The following is a 21,552-nucleotide window of genomic DNA, read 5'->3' on the forward strand; positions in this document are numbered from 1 at the left end:
GTATTATTTATCCATACACATATAACATGTAGATTATAAGCATAATGTATGTATCACATACATGTATTTTATGCATATATAATACACATGTATGTATGTGATTCATAATTATGCATTATTAAAAGTGTTTAAACTGTGTCTTGAATCACATTTCTAACAATTGGTTTCAATAGAAACTAACTTCAGCATTTGTGTAAGTTATCTAAAAATCATGAGTTTCAAAGCAACTTTTTGGATCTGAAAGAGACAGTCAAAGGAATACAATGATACAAAATAATACAAAAGTATTTTGTCAACTGACTAGAAAAATTAAAAAGTGTTCTTGTCATATCATTTACCTTCAAAAAACACTTTTCAAGTGCTTCTTTTCCACAGCTACAGATGGTCTTTGCACCCTTATCTCTGTTAGAAGGAGCCAATTAATATCATATTCCTGTACTTCTAATCAAGGCTGCCCTATTAGTGCTCTGTTGAGTGAACTGGTGCTGATTAACTGAAAATTAGTCAGTGAAGCTAACGATTTTTTCTCCAGACCCCGTGGGCCCATAAAATGTTCATTTGAATTAAGGATAGTTAATTATGCTATATGATTTACAAGTGGACTGAACTTACTGAGTCAGTGTGAGGAGCCCATGTTGGGGGTGGTTGATTTGATGCAGGCTGGCAGATCTCTCGTTCAAAGTTTGCTGTTTTCCCCTTAGCTCATGTCTCTTCCAAGCATTTCCAGAAGATGATGTCTGGCAGCTCTTCCACTCAGCTTACAAGAAAAGTTCCCCCAGTGTATCACTTGGGAAAGAGCAAAACATAAGAGGCTTTCGTCACTCTTAAAGCATATCATTTCTTGGTAAGCAGCATAATTTCTGGGCACTGATAAAGATCATTATAATTTTCTGGTGTTTCTACGTTGCTGAAACTCCTTGCTACATACAGGGAGATGAGGTAGGTAAGAATGCAAAACCCAGGTGATGTTGTGTCTGTGGCAGAATGGTAAACAACTCTGAAAGAAAGTACTGTTCTAGATTATTGGTTTTTGAACTCGTAAGAGGAAAAAAAGAAGGTGGGCACATTTTCAGTAAAAGCAATAAAGGAGGAAGAGTCCTCAATTCGGTAATACAAAACAGTGGCTATGCAGTAAAAGGTCACGGGGAGAAAATGCAAACATAATGTCTGTATGATATGGGAATTCAAGTTTTCTTTTTTCTCAGATCTCAGGCTGTCGTTTTCTAACATGGTATTTTTTTATAGTGAAATCATTTTGGTTATGCAGTTTGAAAGCCCCTTAAAATAATTTAATATGGATTTTTCTTTTACAGTAAGGTGGGAAAGCTGGAATACTTAAAATACACGTACTTTTCATCTAATTAGCATATTTAAAATAGAGACTGCCTTCCATTTTCTCACATACAATACTCATTTGCATGCTAAAATAGAAGGAAAATTTAATTCTTAAGTCAAATCAATAGTTTTTTTTTGTGAAAGGAGCTTTGGTAGTCTTACATTTCTAGTAGTTGAACCTGTCTTTTGTAGATACACAGAGTCTTAAGGCCCTAGTGAAGTTTTCCATAACATCTTCCCCTTCACTTCTTATTTTCATTCAGCATTTTGTGCTAAAGAGATTGGAACATATAAGGACAAAACATCAGAGACTTCTTTTATGCTGAAGAGTACTAAATGAAATTTCTCCACTGAAGAAGATCATTGGTGAGAGGAAAAATACCAACAAACACTCAGTTTCTTTCTTTCTATAAAATTCATTCAATGAGCAATATGGAAGTTTAAAGATGGGTTGCAGGTTTCAGAAAACTAGAAATTAAGCAAACCAGAAAATCACTTTCAAGGCCCCCTGTTCAAACTAATAGTGTAATGTCTTTAATGATCTTCCAAGATAATCACTGAGATCTTGTAATGAACATGCAGTACTCACGGTTCAAAAAGAAATAGCAGAAAAAAAACTGTTGAACTCTTTGCTTTAGGCTTTCAGAAGATGGGTGTTATGAAGCTTGAAGGAATACTTGAATTTGCTAGAATTTCAACTCACTCAGCTTGGTTGAAGGCATGATTATCACCAATTATTTGAATATTATACCCCTGACATTCATCTTCTCTTTGTCAAATCTGTATGCAACTTTCTTAGAAGGAACTATTATGTGCCAGGAATTGACCTGTATCCAACTAAATAAATTATTTTGAGCTAATAAGTTTTGTCCCCTAAGATTTCACATGCAAGCAGAGTAAGAGAGGACAATAATCTTGTCCTTTCTTGCTCTCCATTCAAAAGTAGGTATCTTCGTGGTACCTTTAAAATAACTATACCTCTCCTATAATTTAGTAAGATGACTACAAGTTGGCTTAGAGTACTACCATTAAAACACTTATATCCCCTGGTACAGTACATGCATATTTTGTATAACACTGGCTTTGATTCTTCCTACCTACCCAATCCTATAAGGACCTGCTACTATGAATAAAAAATACATTTGAATCATGTTTTTTAGTTATGAGCATTACTTTTGGAGGTAGATTTCCAAAATGGTAGAAACATTAAGAGCCACCAACTGAAGGGATCAAGGGCTTCCCTTAGCTTATTGGAGTCAAGTAAAAGTCTTCAAAACAAATCATCAGATTGATAGATTCCTCCACACCGAAAAAGAATTTTTAAAGCTACCATTTGTGGCTCGGAATTAAAAATGGGTTTTCACTGATCTAATCTTAACAGCCTTGGAAAAGACATCTGGGCAGGTATTATCTGCATTTCACTGATAAAACTGGAAGTCTGAGAGATACTATGAATTTTTCACATTTTGGTGGCCACTGATAACGGAAAAACAAAGCAAACCAAAAATACAAACTTGGAATCTTATCCTTGCTTATCCTTGTTCTTCTATTGCAAGATGATTTGGTTAATATGTCTTCATTCTTTCTTGACAAAGAATAGTCCCTTTAACTTGAAATTGATTATACACACACACACACACACACACACACACACACACACATCACAATCTCCTCATTATCTTGTTTCTAATCAGTGCTTATGCCCTGAACATACCTAGTATAGTATCTAGCATTTTTATTTCAAGATTCAGAATTCTCAGAGAAAGAGGAATATTTTATATGTTTTGCTCAACAAAATTGTACTAAAATTAATAAAATTATATTTTTGTTACTTATCTAAGAGGATCTCAGAGAGAATGTAAAGGGCCTAGATTAGGAGTCAACAACCCATGGCCCACTGAGTGCTTTTCCTTGCCATACTCAGAGATTTGTGCATTGTCTATGTCTTCTTTGTATTTTACAGTAACAGAATTAGGTCGTTATAACAGCGTGGGCTTAAAAAAGCTAAAATATATACAATGTGACTCTTTACAGAATTATCTATCAATGACACGAATTAAATAATTAATTATGGAGTCAGTTCCTGATAAAAGATGACTCAAGATTAAGCAGTGTAGAATAGTTTATTTTTTGTTTCTTTTTAGGAATTTATTTTTTTAATTTCAGGAGCTGTTTTAGGGAGACAAAAGTATCTTTTGGTATCTAGGATGAAAGAATAAGAGGCAGACAAAAGGAATTCCAAGATAATTTGAAACAATTATACAGAATATTTCAGAAGGGGAATTACATTTCAGAGAGTTATTTTTAAACAGTCAAGCAAAGTAAGCAGAGGGAAAATTGCATGAGCTGAAGGTGTGAACCAGGGAAAAACATTCTAGAAGTATTTGTAATAAGCTAATTGATACCCTTTGTATTTTGTAGTGAGTTTGCTAATGCCAATTAAGATCTATTTGCTTTCAGAAAGAACAAAATTAGTAGGTTTTCTTTATTACTTGAACAATTCATTTCCTGGAATAAGAATTAAGCTTTAGCCAGTTACTTTCGATTAGGTATTTATAGAAATTGTTTTATTGCAATTATTATAAAAATAAACTTCTTAATATTCCTTATTTTGAGATTTATAGAGGTGACTTTCCTTTGCTTTGGAGATGATGAATGTGTGGTGACTGGCGCCACTATTTAATTATAGATGGCTAGCTGTGAGGGATGCAGAAATGATCTCAGCCATTTAAACCTCAAGGCAATCTTCAGACATGACCTAAAAGGTATGCAGTTTATCTATGTAGCTATGTTACCTATTCACCTGAATTTCTATTGCACTTAGATATTGCCAAGTAGAGTGGCTTTAATTATTTGTAACAGCTTGAAATAAGAGTCCTTTCTCTCTTATTCTTGATCTCAAGGAATTTGTGCTTTAAATCCATATTTGTAAAATAATACATGGGAGATATCACAGTATAGATTAAAGAAAACAGACTCAGGCATGCTTGTAAAGCCTTTTAAAATGTCACTATAACTTAGCAAACTGAACATGGCTTTCTGCATGCTTATGTCTATGTGTAAGTGTGTACAGTAACATGTCCACAGAGATGGTCAGGAGCCAGATAATCAAGGATATTTTGTTCCAAGATGAAGAACAGAGACAGTTCTGAAGGTAATGTGTAACTTTTAAAGAGCTTCAAGCAAGTGTGTAACACAATCACACATACAGTCTTAAAAAGTATTATGGTAAGGGCTTGGAAGGTGGCTCAGTGGTAGAGCACTTGCCTTGCATGCATGAGGCCCTGGGTTTGATTCCTCAGTACCACATAAGAAAAAAGAAAAAAAAGCAAGAAGTGGCGCTGTGGCTCAAATGGTAGAGTGCTAGCCTTGAGCTGAAGAGCTGAGGGACAGCGCCCAGGCCCAGAGTTCAGGCCCCACAACTGGACCCCCCCCAAAAAAAAGTATTATGGTAATAGGGTCAATTATAGAATGATCAGAAAGAACATAAAGATAGGCAGTGAAATGTAAGGCTGAGCTGGAAGTGGAGGTTTTCTAGAAGTCATGAGGTCACCTGAAGTTTAAGGTTGTGCCTGAGATGTCATGGAACACAGTTGTTTATTAAAATATATTATGGCTTAGTTCATAGAATTCAGCAGTTGTGAAGAGGGCCAAGACAAAACTATGAGAATATGATCTCATTAAAAGATATGATAAGCAAATAAGAATGACAAACAGAATTAAGCAATATTCAGTAAACCATCAAACCTCCAAGATGAATAAAGGAGCAAGAAAAATTATTCAAAAAATTATTCATAAAATGTATTACAAAACAAATCATTCATAAATTAGAAGGAAAACAATGTCAGGAAATAGGATATATTTTTGAATGATAACTTTGAATGTAAATGGTTTTAATTTTCCAAATAAAAGATGCAGGTCAGGGCTGGGAAGGTGGCTCAGTGGTAGAGCGCTTGCCTTGCATGCATGAGGCCCTGGGTTCCATTCCTCAGCACCACATAAGCCAAAAGAAAAAAGCTGGAAATGGTGCTGTGGCTCAAGTGGTAGAGTGCTAGCCTTGAGCTGAAGAGCTGAGGGACAGCGCCCAGGCCCAAAGTTCAGGCCCCATGACCGGACCCCCCCCAAAAAAACAAACAAAACAATAAAAGATGCAGGTCAGCTGGCTGACTTAAACTAACTCTCAGTAATTTGCTCCGAGCAAGAAACCCATCACAAAGCAAAGACACATACAGACTGAAAATTAAAGGGTAAAAAATTATGTTCCAGGAAAAGAGAATATAAAAACAAGCAGAAATGAGTATACTCATAATTGACAAAATACATTTCAAGATAAAATCACTCAATTAAAAAAAACAAAGAATATCACTACATATTTGTAAATCCAACAAGAGATATAATGATGTGCTAGGTGCTGATGGCACATGCCAGCAATCCTAAACTGCTTTGGAAGGCTGAGATGATAAGGATCATGGTTCCAGATGAGTCAGGCTAAAAAATATTCATGAAATCTAATCTCAGAAATAACCAGAACAAAAAGGAATAAAGACAAAGCATAACTGATAGAATACTTGCCTAGGAAGCACAAAGCTTATATTTGCCACAAGATGGAGAAAAAAAGGTTTAATAATTGTAAATATATATGAATCAAATGTCAATTTTATAAAACAAATATTAACTTACAGAAATGGAGAGTGGATTCCCCAATACAATTTTAGTTGATGAATTCAACAAACTTTTCACATTATACATTGATTATCCATGCAAAAATATCAACAAAAAAACTTCAGAGATAAACTGCATCATAGATCAACTAGATGTAACAGACATCTACAGATCATTCCATCCAACAAATGCAGAATACATACTTTTTTCTATCAGTTTGTGGAAACTTTTCCAAGATAGGCTGCATTTTAGACTATAAAGCAACTATAGACAAATACAAAATATTGAAATAATATCTTGCATCCAATTAACTCATAAATGAATGAATATATAAATAAACAGCAAGAGAAACTACAAGACAATGCAATTACATAAAGAGCAAACAATATTTTTTAGAATGCACAGTGAGTTATTGAAGACATCATGGATGAAATATTTAAAAAACAACTCCTAGAATCAAATGCAATTAAAGCACAATATACTAGAATCTATATGATACAGTTAAAGGACTCCTAAGAGGGAAGTATATAGCTATGCATATCTACAATAAAATATTTAAAAAACTCAAAGTAATGATATATATCTCAATGTCTTAGAAAAATAGAACAACATAAAGGATCAACAAAACAATGGTTATTTGAAGACTGAAAACAACATTGACAAACTCTTATCCAAAGAAACCAAAAGAGAGTAGATGAAAATAATAAAATTAGATTTCAGAAAGGATATATTATAACATATCCCACTAAAATCCAGGGGATCATTATAAATAATTTGAAAAATTATATTCCAATAACAAGAAAATTTAGAAGAAATGTATACATTTCTACACACATAAATTCTATCAACATTGAAACAATAAGAGACACAACACCTAAAGGGATCAATTGCAAGCAATAACGTTTAAGCAATCATATAGAACCCCTCTTCCCCCCAAAAGTTCAGGTTCCAAAGGAGTCACTCTTGAAGCTCACCAGACATTTCTCAAGAAGAATAATTTCCTTTGCTCTTTAAATTCCATCCAAAATAGAAGGGAGTAGGCTCTATAATCTCTAGTCAATGACCTTATCTACCTAACTATCAACTAAAACAAACAAAAGCTTCAACTAAAATTGATTCTTGCTCATTATGTAAACTTATGACAAACTGAGACACCCCAAGACTTGGACAGATTCCCTGCTTTGTAAACCAGGTATCCCAATAACTCAGAAAAGGAATGAACAGAGGAATAAAGAGGAAAGAAGAAAACTTTGATATGAGAATACAATTAATCAATTCAAAATTATATCTTGAGCTCCACTACTTTTTGCCTTTGAGGGAGATGTTGGTGACTATAAACATTTGAATCACTACGATGTGTAATGCATTTTCCTAAGAAAGGCCCCAGACTTCTCCCATTAAAATTTATCTCACTTCATGCATACATTGAAATAATTTAACATGTTGTAAATCTCTCAGTCTAATATGTTTCTCTTTGGTTGTTTGAGTCGCCTATACAAGAAAGGTTTAAAGATGGTTTGAAGACTTACTTATTCAAAATCTCTCTAATGACATCTATCTTCATATAATCCGAACCAATAGATATTTACATTATTGGGGAAAAGAGCTCTGTATTTATACAGTGGAGTGATTTTAGTCTTTCTAGTTAACTACCATAAGCTAAATATTTAAAAGATTTTCGCTGAAACTATACCTCCAATTAACATTCAGAGTTTCTAACTTAATTGTTGCTGACCTTAAGATGAAGGATGTCTTAAAGACATGTTTCAAATAGCTAAAATAAGTTTCTATTTAGAGAGGCCTATCTGTCTGTATTTTATTAATCTTGGGTTGTTATTTTCTCATTACTACAAAAGGAAACCGTGAATTTGAAGCAGTACTTCATCATATCTCCATATAAAAGACCTTGAGCTTGATTCCTCAATATCAAAATAGTGTCTCATCACACACTTTGCAAAACCTACACATTATATTTTGTACATTGACTCGATTTCCCTACAGGATAACACTAGGATACAAATTCTAGAATATTCTTCTAATTTTATTTGCAAAAACTTAAATCATTGTAATTATTAAACTATGAACCCAAATGCAGATAGTATACATTAGAATCTAAGTTAGGAGCACCAACCAGGAAATCTGTCCTAAGTAATTCCAAGGATTCAGTAAAATCAAATATTTTCTTAAAAACTCTGGAGAAATGAAAAGATACCAAATCTTACAATGAAAGGAGAAAACTCTTCATCTACCAATGAAGTATCATCTACCGATGTATCATCTATAAAGCCTTATTATTCAATATCTTTTGCCTATGGTACTAAAGTGGGTGTTGTTCTAGGGTTCTAGGAACAAGCTACAGCTCAGTGTTAGGCCATTGTCCCACAGGCTGGCAGATACAGTGTGCCAAAATGTTCACTTTCAAATTTTGGTCCTGTGTGTATTGTCTGCTTCTTAAACACCCTTATTCTTTGTATTATGCTTTTGTCTTCAATGTAGAAACTTGATTTTATTCACTTTTCTTGTATGTTATCTTGGATTCTATGCTTCCTTTATGCATATTAACTTAATATTAGAATAGACACAGGAACTGATAAAAATAACCATAGTTGACAAAGGGTGAACCAATTCATCAATGAAACCCACTAGACACTATGCTACAAATGAACTATTTTGGGGAGAGGGAAGTTGGGAGAAAAAAAACTGGGAAAGAATGAGGGAAGGAGTGACATTGTTCAAAAGGAAATGTACTCATTAGCTGATTTATATAACTATAACCTCTCTGTACATCACATTTTCAATAAAAGTAAAAAATAATTTGTATCTCAGTTCTATACTTGGGGTTTCCCTCTAACAAACTTGTGCCATTATGAATTAAGCCCACAACAGGTGCTCAAAGGGAAAGATGAGAGTTTCTGTACACATTCTTCTTCTACACACACTTAACTATTCCCATAACTTGGTAATTGGATATTATATCCTGAAATATTTCTTTGGATAAATGCTGAAGACTGGCATCCCTGAATTATAAGATAGTTCTATTTTGTTTTTAAGAATATGAACCTCTATACTGATTTCTGTAGTAGTTGTCCTAGTTATGTACTAGTTACATCACACCAACAATGTATAGGGTTTCTTTACCATTGCATTCTCATCAGAATTTGTTACTCTTTGCATTCTTGATAATGGCCATTCTGACTGGACTAAGAAGTCTCAAAGCCATTTGATATTTGTTGTTGGTCGTGGGGCTTGAACTCTGGGCCTGGGCGCTGTCTCTCAGCTCTTCAGTTCAAGACGAGTGCTCTACCACTTGAGCCATAGCACCACTTCTGGTTTTCTGAGTGGTTTATTGGAGCTAAGAGTTTCCCGGACTTTCCTGCCTGGGCTGGCTTTGAACTGCAATCCTCAGATCTCAACCTCCTGAGTAAGCTAGAATTACAGGCGTGAGCCACCAACGCCTGGCTCTGTATGTCATTTATGACAAGGGGCATCAACCATTTCTTTATGCTTTATTGGAAATTTTTATTTTTCTTTTAAGAATTGTTTATTCAGTTCATTTGCACATTTGTGAAATGAATTGTTGATTCTTTAGTTGTTTAGTTCCTGAGCTCATTTTATTTTCTGATTATTAATCTCTTGTTGAACATGTGACTATCAAAGTTTTTCTCCCATTCTGGAGGCCATCTCTTGAGTCTACTGACTCTTTCTTTCCCTTGTGGTGCAAAAACTTTTCAGTTTGATGCAAACCCGTTTGTCAGCCCATGCTTTTATTTCCGGAGCTATTGGTGTTCTATGCAGGGAGTTGCTGCTTATGCTAATAAGATCCGTTTTCCATATTCTTTCCTGTAGTCATTACAAAGTTTCAGGTCTTACATTAATATCCTCAAACCACTATGTTAGTACAAGACTACTGCTAGGGTTCTAGTTAAGAGTTGTCTATGGGTAGGTACCCATTTCTCCCAGCACCATATGTTGAAGAGGCTCTCCTTTCTCCAATGTGTATTTTTGGCTCTTTTGTGAAAAAATCATATGACCTTTGGTACATGGACTCATTTTTAGATCTTCTAATCTAATTTCATTTCTTTGTATCTGGTTTGGTATCAATACTATGCTTATTACACTGTTTTTGTTCTTTGAAGTGTGGTATCATGATACCTCAGTATTGCTTTTTCTGCTCGGGATTGTTCGGATGTTTGTGGTCTTTTGTGCTTTCATATGAATTTCAGAATTGATTTTTCTTTTTTATAAAGAGTGACATTGAAATTTTGATGGGTATCCCATTGAATCTTTAGAATGCTTTTGGCTGTATGATGACTATTTTCATACTATTATTTCTGCCAATCCTTAAGCTTGGGAGGTTATTCCATCTTCTGATGTCTTCTTCAGTTTCTTTCTTCAAGATCTTATAGTTTTTGATCCTGTGATACCATTCTTGGGCATTGATCCAGAAGATAACAAGTCAAGATACAATAAAGACACTTGCACACCTATGTTCATTGCTTAATTTTTCACTACAGCCAAGTCATGGAAACAGGCCAAATGCCCAAATGATGGATCAAGAAAAAGTGATTACATATATATATATATATATATATACATATATATGTATATATATATGTATATGCACTGGAATAATTATAAAAATAATACATATAAACATAATATATATGATCTCACTATATATGCAATGGCATTCTACTGATAGAAGAATTCTAATTTGCAGGGAAAGTTAAAGACCTGGAAATAATTATGAAAACTGAAATAGTCAGGCTTTGAGAGATAAAAGGCACATGTTTTCTGTCATATGGGAAACAAATTGATGTATGCAGGGGAGGATAACCCCTTTGAATAAATAAATTTGAGTTTAACAAAATGATTGCCAGAAAGTTGAAACAAGTTTTTCCAGAACATGGTGGGGCTTAAGGGGAGGGTGGATGACAAATGGAAGGGGAAAGAATGGGCAAATACACTCATAATATTTAATGTTCATATGTGAGACTGAACCAGGTAACTTGAGAGGATAGGTGAAGCTGGGAGAGATGGGGAAGAATGATGAAGAAAGGGGTGACATTGATCAAGGTGCATTGTACTCATTAGTTGATATGTTGAACTGAAAATTCTTTGTACAACTACTTAAAGATAATTAAAAATAACTGGATGCCAGTGGCTCACATCTGTAATCTTAGCTACTCAAGAGGCAGAGATTTCAGGAATGCCCTTCAACGCCAGCCTGGGCAAGAAAGTCTGAGACACATATTTCCAAATAACCACCAGAAAACTAGAAGTGGTGCTGTGGCTCAAGTGGTACAGCACTTGCTTTGAGCTAAAGAGATAAGGGACAGAACTCAAGCCCAGAGTTCAAGCCTCATAACCAACAAAAATAAATAAAATAATTAATTAATTTAATTAAGTGGCAATCTAATATTTCCATAAGTAGAATATATACATTTTTAATAGTTTTCATCATACAGGTCCTTTCTGTACCTCGGTTAAGTTTATTCCTAGGGATTTTTGTTGTTGTTGTTGGTCCTGAGTCTTGAACTCTGGTCCTGGGTGCTGTCCCTCAGCTCTTCAGCTCAAGGCTAGCACTCTACCACTTGAGCCACAGCCATTTCTGGCCTTTTCTGTTTATGTGGTGCTGAGGAATCGAACTTAGGGCCTCACACATGTGAGGCAATCACTCTGCCACTGAGCCACCTTCCTAGCCCATTTTCTAGGGATTTTTAAGACTATTTTGAATGCAATTGTCCTTCTAATTGCCTTTATATCCTGTTCATTGGTGTACACAAGAGCTGATGTTTTATATTGCTACATTGTTTTTTTATATATATATTTTGTGTTCTCCATCAGACTAGAAATCACTAACAGAATTTAATCCATGTCCTAACTTCTTAGGTACCATTGCAACTATCCAATATATTCTGCTTACAAAAGCCAATGTTTTCCTTGTAGCAAGCATTAGAATAAATACGATTGCTAGGTCTAGATCTCAGCAACAAATGCTGCATATCAGCAGCTAACTAAGAATATGTTTTAGAAGCACAGAAGCTATGCAACCTTACAGAATAATGAGTGGAATTGAGCAAGTGAAAAAATTGTCATTTGGGGCCATTGCTAGCATTTTAAGACACTCTTCTATTGATGGGAGGAAATATTTTACATATAACTATAAAGGCCATTTTTTCAGAATAAAATTGATCATTTCAGAAGTATAAGGATTGAAAACTCTTTATGAAGATTGTTCTATTTTCCTATTGCATGTGTCCATGAATCCAGTATTTAGACCTTCTCCAAGGCTAAGGACTGATATATTTGCTTTTATGTTTTATATTTTATAAAAGTATACAAAATAAACAGAAGAAATGGAATAGTGACCTTAATCTGTGACCAGGCTAGATTTTTCCCCACAAGTTTAAACTAAGGCACACAGTTCTGGAGTTTGTTCTATCCTCTCCAGTGTAAAAAGGTCAAGACAAAAGCAGGGTACAAGTAAGAGAAGATGTCATTTGCTGTGATCTCTATAGGTCACAGAATTTAGGGGATCTACGTGCAATGCAAAAGACAGAACAGAGTTATTCTTACACTATGCAAGTGAATTCCCAGACCAAAATGTATTTTTCTCTTCCCCTATTCCATAATGCCTTAGAAATCTGAAATGAAATTTCCATTTCCATTAATTTTTTTATGTCTGGGCAAGAAAAATCGTGGGACAACAACATAATTATTTACTTTCTTACTTTGACAGGTAATCTAATCTTTATCCTTCCCACTGTATAGCAACCTCAAATATAAGGTCACAATATGTGTCATACCATGTTCATGTTAGGGAAAATATCCAGTTAAATTTTATTTGTGATGTGTATTCTTTATTCATCAAATGGAGAAAGAGTTTAATATTACCAAGTATCAGCAATTCTGCTATAAGTTGGTAGGCTTTTAGGGCATTAAAGATCATTTACATCTTTTTAAATGAAAGAGTAAAGCAATCTTAGAAACTCCCAAATTGTATCTATCAGTGGCAGCAGATGAGTGCTTAGCCAGTCTATTGAAAAGATTTAATTACATCTCTTTCTTACCTTGAATGTCTGAATCAACTTGACAGACTGCTTGAAGCAATGGTTGTCTAAAGAACAAACTCTTCCTGCAGCTGTTAAAGTGAATCCTACTAACAGTGAGGCTTATTAATAGTAAATTAATGATTGTCAAATCTAGGGCTCAACAGTGACAAAGCTCTGTTGGAATTTTCCATATACTTTTTATGTGACATTTTAAGCCTCAAATGTTTTGCCTGTTTTTATTCTTTGAAATCCTGACATGTAAAATCTTGACATATGTCATCATGGGAACACTCTTAGTTAAGATCTTTGTGACCTGATTAAAGAGGAAAGAAGATACAGAAAAGAGCCTTCCTTTTTTGGTATATGTATGCTATTCCTAACTTTGCCAGTGTTAATGTAGTGTTCTTTTGTAGAAGAGCTGAACAAACTAGAACAGATTCTTCAGGGCTTAAAACAAAAATTAGAACACATCCCAAGGAATTTAGGTTACAGATAGGTGAAGTTTTAATTGAAAAAGAAATTAAGGGGATGGAATAGGATGGTGTCTAAATTTTCTTTTGATGGTCTTTTCACAGACACACTAAGTTGAATAGCTATTCATAAACCAAACTATGTCTTGAAAAGGTAAGGAAATCAAGTGAGGAAATACTGCCTACTTTCAGCATAACAAAATGAAGACACACAGAATAAAGCAAGCAGGAAACAGCTGCCCATGTCACAGAGCCCCCAAATTCAAGTGGACCTGTGCAGATAGATATGCCTCCCACTTCAGTAAGGAAGAACAAAAAAGTCAAGACTTTAGGCACGAAATCTACTACTAAGACAACTACAGTGAAACCTGGTGCTGCTGGACATTCTCATGACTCCTCTAGATATGTCAGGACCTATAGACTGAGTTCCTGGAATAGCGTTGGACCAAGTAGCAAATAGGCTCCAGCATTTCCCCTTCAACCTAAGGCTGTGGAGTTGAGAACAGAAAATGAAAGCCAGGATAGAACTTTGTCCAGGTCCCAAATTGCAAGATTCAGTACTCAGCAACTCAAGTATCCATATGTAAGCCAAAGCTACAGATGGAACTCTAGACCTACTCTGGAATCAAATGAAAAAATGTCTGCCTTTGGGGGACAGTATGATCATATCACTTCTGGCCAAAGTGTGGGCTAGTTCATTCCTGGACCCTCCCTAGACTGTGAAGGCCCCTGTAACTCTGACACTCACATATAATCTATTTAAACCCAGTTTTGATGGCTAGTTATCTGCAGCTATCACCCATTTCCTCATTTGGCAGCACTGCTATCACCAGGCCCTATGCTGGCAGATGAAGCTTTAGAATTTACCTTACACCAATCAGAGATCTGTGCATAGATAGGAAAATCTCATGTCTCAGCCTGTATCAATTGGCAGCTTTATCATGGGCCTTAATGTGCTCCTAAGATGGTATAAGTTCCTCACATTTTATTGTCTTTTAAGTATATTCTATTGCCTTTAAGTAATTATAAAAAGGGGTTGCCATTCAGCATGTCAGTTTATGAGTGCAATGTACCTTGATCAATGTCATGCCTTCCATCATTCTCCCCAATCTCTCCCAGCACCATTCATCCCTTCAATTTTCCTAGTTTTATATAATATACATTAAATATCATGACTGTATTCTTCCTCCATCTTCTCTTCATTTATTTACCCCTCTCCCTTCATCAGACATGACAGATTTATGTCAGCCAAGTGGCCTTCACTATCATTATCCCACTGTCTGAAGACAGTGCAGTATTATATAAAATCTGATTTGCTAGGTATAGTACAAGGTAGTATGCACAGAACTTTCCCCTGGACCTGAGTGTTTGGCTGGTGAAACCTAATGCTGGGAAGTACTTAGTGGCCTTCATACTTAAGATTGATTGTAGACAGAGAATGTAGAGTAATATTGGGGCTAGGGAAAGGTATATAACCCAATCTACTGGATTTATACTCCCAATAGTATGACCTGTGGCTGACCAAAGCCCTCTTTAGCCATGAGTCCTCCTCAGAAATTGGCAGCACATAGTAATTTGTGCCTTCATTCAAATCCAATTATTGTACTTGTCTTGGCAGGCTGTTGGTTTAGAGTATAATATCTCTTGATGACCACAGGTATCACAAAGGAGGTGAGCCTGTAGAGATCTGAGAATAATCTGTAGTGCTTAACCACTGGTTCATAATTGTAGATGAGGCATTTGGGTCTACTCTGACACCTGTTAACTAAGTAGATGGTGTTGTGACAGATTATTCTTTCTAGGCATTCTTGTGTTTCTATCTGAAGAATATATCGATAATGCATTTGGAACAAACCTGAGCTTGGATTGTCATGTACTGAAATGGTAATAACACACCAACAACTGACTCCTGACAAATCTGGACCTGGGTACCATCCAGTGCTTAAACTGTAGAAGAAAGTTTAGGCTCACAGAAAGCAGTCTGAGAGGAGAGAGGGAAGATGGTGAAGTTGCAGCTAGGGGTTAAGCTCTCTCTGAGAAACCAGACCTTTGGGGTCCCAGCAAATAGACTATGTTCAGAGAGTCACATGAATTGAGTCATGATTATACAGAGATTTTTGACAGAGAGGAAAAACACAGGCAGCTTAAGAAGACAGACTCGAGTACAGGCCAGCTGTGGTAGCTGTATTCGCAGCCAGAGAGAGCAGGGGCCAAGGCACCAGAGACAGAGTGTGCACAGTTTTTCACTCACCTCCAGTGCTGGTCACAGATAAACACAGCTCCCAAATAGTCCAAAAAAAACCACAAGGGAAAGTGTGAGTACCCCACAAAAGACATCCTCACTCCTTTTCAGAGAACATCTTCTGGAAGGAAGCCCTCCCCTGACCTGAGAAAAATGCCATCTTTGAAACCAGCAGATAACATAAGCCAGAGAAGCAGTGACTGTGGTATCATTTTTCAACAGGACAAAGGAATCTGACCAGTGAGAAACAGCTCCACCCAGGGAAGGGCAGTCTCACCCAGGGAGAGGAAGCTCCCCATGGAGGGACAGCTTTACCCAAGGCAGGCACAGCAAGAGGCAACCCTGTCCCTCTGCAGCAAACAAAGACAAGGGGTACAAAGACTCCAAGCTTGTAAGGCAGAATGTTTTCTGCCCATGCAAATGAACTGATTTGAGATCCAACTAAGACACAAGGAAAACTGACCACCACAAGGAAATCAAAGGATACAACAAGAGACTGGATAGTGCACATAGGGAAGAAACAAGGTCCCCCTAACAAATTGAAAAAAGTTTTTCCATCATTGCTATTCTATTTAGTCCTAGACATATAGCCTACTGTGGTTACTAGGCTTCCTTCTTAATTTTGCACATACTTACTTCAGGCTGTTTTCGATTACTCAATTTTCTAATTCACGATCAATGTTAGTATTTTTAATTTTAGTATTATTTTATACATATTTTTAATTTTTTCTGAATTTAGGTCCTAGTTTTCTTGCTTCTGTTCCTTTCTCTATATTCCTCTATTTTTATTTGTCCCTCTCTCTAGTTTTCGTTATATCTCCTAAACTTTCTTTTAAATTCTGCTTAAGCAATTTACCTTTATTTCTGGCCTTCACTCCTCCATTTTCTTTAGTCTGTTGATCCCTAATTGTGTGTTTGTGAGCTAGGATGTATTTGTACCCATTTTGACTGGGTCTAAGTGACTTATCATGGTATCCCTTTGGTACATAATGGCTTTATTGTTCATAACAGATTTGTTCAGTGATAACAACTATATATAATCCCCACTCCTGAACCACAATACTCCTCCACAAATAAAGAAAAGGAGAGGTAGATAGGGATACACCCATCAATGATTTCGAACCTCCAAAATCTGTGCACTTACAGGGCTCAGACTTGTTTTTTTCTTAAAATTGTGTTCTGTTATGGTTTTGGATTTGCTTTTGCATCCAAAAAGGAGAGGTAGAGAGAAAATACCTATCAATGATTTTGAAGGTCTAAAGTCTGTGCAACTACAGGCTCTGGGTTGGTTCTTTTCTTAAATTATGTTCTGTTGTGGTTTTAAATTCACTTTCATTTTCAAATGGACAGAACAAACTATAGAAACATAAGAAAAATGGCAAGTCAAGGAACCTCAACTCCCACTCAAAATAAACAGACAATGGAGCAATGGAAAACCTAGAGGGTAGTTCTCAAAATGCTCTACAAACATTACTGGTAAATATGCTAAATGAAAAAGCTGAACGCCCATACATAGCTGTGAGTGAGTGTGATGAGGCTAACCAAAGATTAATAAAGGAATTCATGGAATCCACAACCAGAAAGCTGGATGGATTCCAACAGAAGGAAAGGGAGTCCAGTGAAAACCTAGCCATTCAGCTAAAGGATTTAAGAGACAACACTGACAGTCAAATCAAGGAAATAAAATTTCCATATAAGATCTAAAACAAAGCATCAACAAATTGAAACCATCAAAAATGACCAATTAGAAGGTAGATAAATAAAAAACAAAGTAGAAAGTCTGACAGCAGTTTAGATGATGCAGAAGTTGGAATCTCTGAATTGAAGTTGGCTAAAGACTTAAAAGAAGAGACTTCTACGAAGAAGAAAAAAGAATGGCTGATAGACACATGAAAAAAGGTTCAAAATCCCTGGCCATAAAAGAGATGTAAATTCAAACATTAATACTGTACCTTACCCGAGTTATAATGGCCATTGTCAAGAAAATAAAAAATAACAGATGCTGGTGGGGATGTGGCCAAAAGGGAATGCTACTACACTGTTGGTGGGAGTATAAACATATTCAACCAGTGTGGGAAGCAGTATGGAGATTCCTCAAAAGGTTAAACATAGAGCTTCCATATGACTCAGCTATCCAACTCCTGGGCATTTTCCCAAATGACCACAAACAAGGCCACACTAAAGCTACCAGCACAGTTATGTTTATTGCAGCATTATTTACCATAGCTAAGATATGGAATCAGCCCAGATGCCCTTCAGGAGGTCAATGGATCAAGAAAATGTAGTTCTATGCTTCCATCAGAAAGAATGACATTGCCCCATTTGTAAGCAAATGGAAAAATCTTGGAAAAAATCATATTAAGAAGCCAGACCCAATGAAACATAGACTTCATATTTTCCCTCATTTGTAATAATGAGCATATGTCTAGGATAGTTCTAACAGTGGATCACAATAGCTTAATAGTTATGTACATATGACCTTATAAAATGACACTAATTGAACTCCAAGATATGGAAAAAAGAGGGCTTTCTTTGTTTTTCTTTTCTTTGGTGTACTGTTTGCAGTTATTTCTTTTTCTTTTTCTTTTTTTTTAGTTTATCCCTGTTGTTACTGTGTTTGATTTTTGTACTCTTTGTCTATATAAGTTTATCTGATTTGGGGATGAGATGGGAAATCACAGAAATGGTGAGACAAAGGACAAAGTTTGAACCAGTGCAACAGCAATACTCACAAAACACTATGTTGGAAATGAACAACTTCGGGGGAAGGGAGTCTGGGGTAGAGGGAAAGTGGGAGAAAATAAGAGAGGGGGTAACAAACACTGTTTGACTCATTTTCATACTTATGTAACTGTAACCCCTCTGAAATCACCTTTTCAATAAAAATTAAAAAAAAAGAAAATTAGCAGTCTGCTCAGAATTTCTGAAAAGACAGGCAAAAACAAGGCCAAGTTAGAACATTGTAATAAATACCAGACCCTATATTACCTAGATAACATTGCCTGCAAACAAGACCTTTCATGAAACCATGATTTCATCTAATATAGTCAAAATAAAATGCGGGGAACTTAGCAAAAAATAATCATTATGAAAAAAGACTTAGAGAAATTACAATCAATATGCTTGAAGAAACAGATAAATTTCAATACTTAACAAGTGGAATGAATGAAAAATCAAATTCTTTAGCTAAAATATATCTTTGGAGACATAAAAATTACAACAAAGCCATCAACAGGTGGCAGATCAAATAGAAGAAAAAGTTAGTGATGTGAAGACAAACAATTTGAAAATGTACAACTAGGGATGGAAATTAAAAAAAAATGAAGACCAAGAAATAAAGCTTATGGAAACTCTGATGGTATTAAGAAACAAATAACAGCTTATTGATTTTCACGAAGAATGCCATATATCAAATCATACATGTTATATTTTATATGCATGCATATATGTATGAATATTGAAACATACTAAATACTGTTGGAAAAAGGTGAAAAAGCAATAGTGTGGAGGGGATGACCATGCTCAAAATACACTACATATATATACATCTATGAAATTTTTGCAATGAAATCCCTTGTATTATTAATGTATGCTAATAGATTAGTAAAAAATCATTTAAAGTAGCTATTATTTCAACGTTATCTATTTTTGTAAACCTCTTCGTAACCACAAAAGTCAATGGTGGACAAACAAAGGATAATGATAGGGATTGAAACATACTCCAAGAACAATTTACCTTATTATAAAACAAGAACAGAGCTGGGAATGTGGCGTAGTGGTAGAGTGCTTGCCTAGCATGCATGAAGCCTTGGGTTCAATTCCTCAGTACCACATACACAGAAAATGCCAGAAGTGGTGCTTTGCTCAAGTGGTAGAGTGCTAGCCTTGAGCACAGATCAGCTCAGGGAGAGTGCCCAGGCCCTGAGTTCAAGTGCCCAGGTTGACAAAACAAACAAACAAAAAACAAAACAAAAAACCATAAGATAAGGATAAGGGAAGAAAGCTATTACAAAACAAAAGAGTAAAATAAAAACTTATGGAATATCTGTAGTAAGACCAGTAATTACATTTAATGTAAGTGGATTGAATTCTTCATTTAAAACAGTAACCCAGTCATTGGAAAGGGAAGGGAAAGGAAAGAAAAGAAAGAAATTATTGTTTATAAGAAACACACTTCCTTTCTAAGGACACATAGAGTATGAAGGAAAGGTACAAAATTATACAAAATATATGAGATATAGTATCCTATACTGTATCTATACTATACTATATTAAGAAAGATGTTCATAGCAATCTACACACCAAAAAAGTCAAAAGACCGCATGACCTATCACTGAATTTCAAGCAAAGAAGAGAGTGAATAAACCAAAATTGAAAATCAATAGAATAGAAATAGTAAAGATTTGAGTAGAAAGAAATGAAATAGAGAGAAATTAACAAAATAGATGATCAAAATAGAGTTGGTTCTATGGGAAAAATTAAACTCTTAGCTAGATTAAGAAAAAAAGCGATGAGACTTTAAATCACAGAAGGGAGACATTACAATTAACAGTATAGATATATAAAATTTCATTAGAGATTTTTATTGAAAGCTATAATGGCAAGAAATTTGATAACCTAGGAGAAATGGTGAAGTTCTTAGGCATATAAATCCTTACCAAGGCTGAATCATATATAATGAGAACACCTGAACAGATGAGTCATGAACAACAAGATTGAGTCAGAAATTTAAAAAAAAATCCTAATCATGATCCAGGTGCTGGAAATTCTAGCTATTCAGGAATCTGGGACCTGAGGATCAAGATTTGAAACCAGCCCAGGCAAGAAAGTCTGTGAGATTCTTATTTCCAATTAATTATCAAAACGTCAGAAATGGAGCTGTGGCTCAGGTTGTAGAGTGCTAGCCTCAAGCAACAAAGCTCAGGTACAGTGTCCAAGCCTTGAGTTCAAGCCTAGGGCCAGCACAAAATAAATCCTCATCAAAGAAAAGCCTCAGGAAAGAAGGCTTATTTGTTGAACATTACCAAACACTTACCAAATTTCAAGTTATAGAAAAACAGGAAAGAAAGGAATGTTCCCAAACACATTTTACAAGGCTTGCATCATCATGATATTAAAACAAGATAGGGATGCAGTTTACAAAGAACAATACAAGGTGAGGAGGGATAATAGGAGAAAAATGAAGGAGTGGGTAACAATGTTCAACAAAAAATGTACTCATTACCTTACTCATGTAACTGTAACCCCTCTGTATAACACCTTTACAACAAAGTAAAATATAATAATAAAGAACAATACAAGCCAATATTCTTGGGTGAACACTGATGTAAAATTCCTGAACAAGATAGTAACCTCAATCCAATAGTACCTTAGAAATGTTATTCATCATGATCAAGTATATTTATCTCAGGTATGCAAGAAGAGCTCAATACAAACAAACAATAAGCATGACACATCATAAAAATGGAATGAAAAACAAAAACCATATGGGCTTCTCAATAGATACAGAAAAGATAGTTGATAAAATTCAACATCATTTCATGATTAAAATGCTAAAGAAATTAGGTATAGAGGAACATAACTCAACATAGCAAAAGTCATTTATGATAAGCCAATAGATATTATATTGAATAGGGAAAGGTTGAAAGATTTCTCTCTAACTTCTGGAACAAGATATGGATGCTGAGTTTCGTGCCTTTTATTCCACATTTTTCTGAAAGTCCCAGCCAGATTAATCAGACATGAGAAAGAAATAAGAGATGTAAAAATTGAAGAAAAATTCAAAATA

This window comes from Dipodomys ordii, unplaced genomic scaffold, assembly GCF_000151885.1.
Source record: "Dipodomys ordii isolate 6190 unplaced genomic scaffold, Dord_2.0 Scaffold94, whole genome shotgun sequence".
Taxonomy (NCBI): domain Eukaryota; kingdom Metazoa; phylum Chordata; class Mammalia; order Rodentia; family Heteromyidae; genus Dipodomys; species Dipodomys ordii.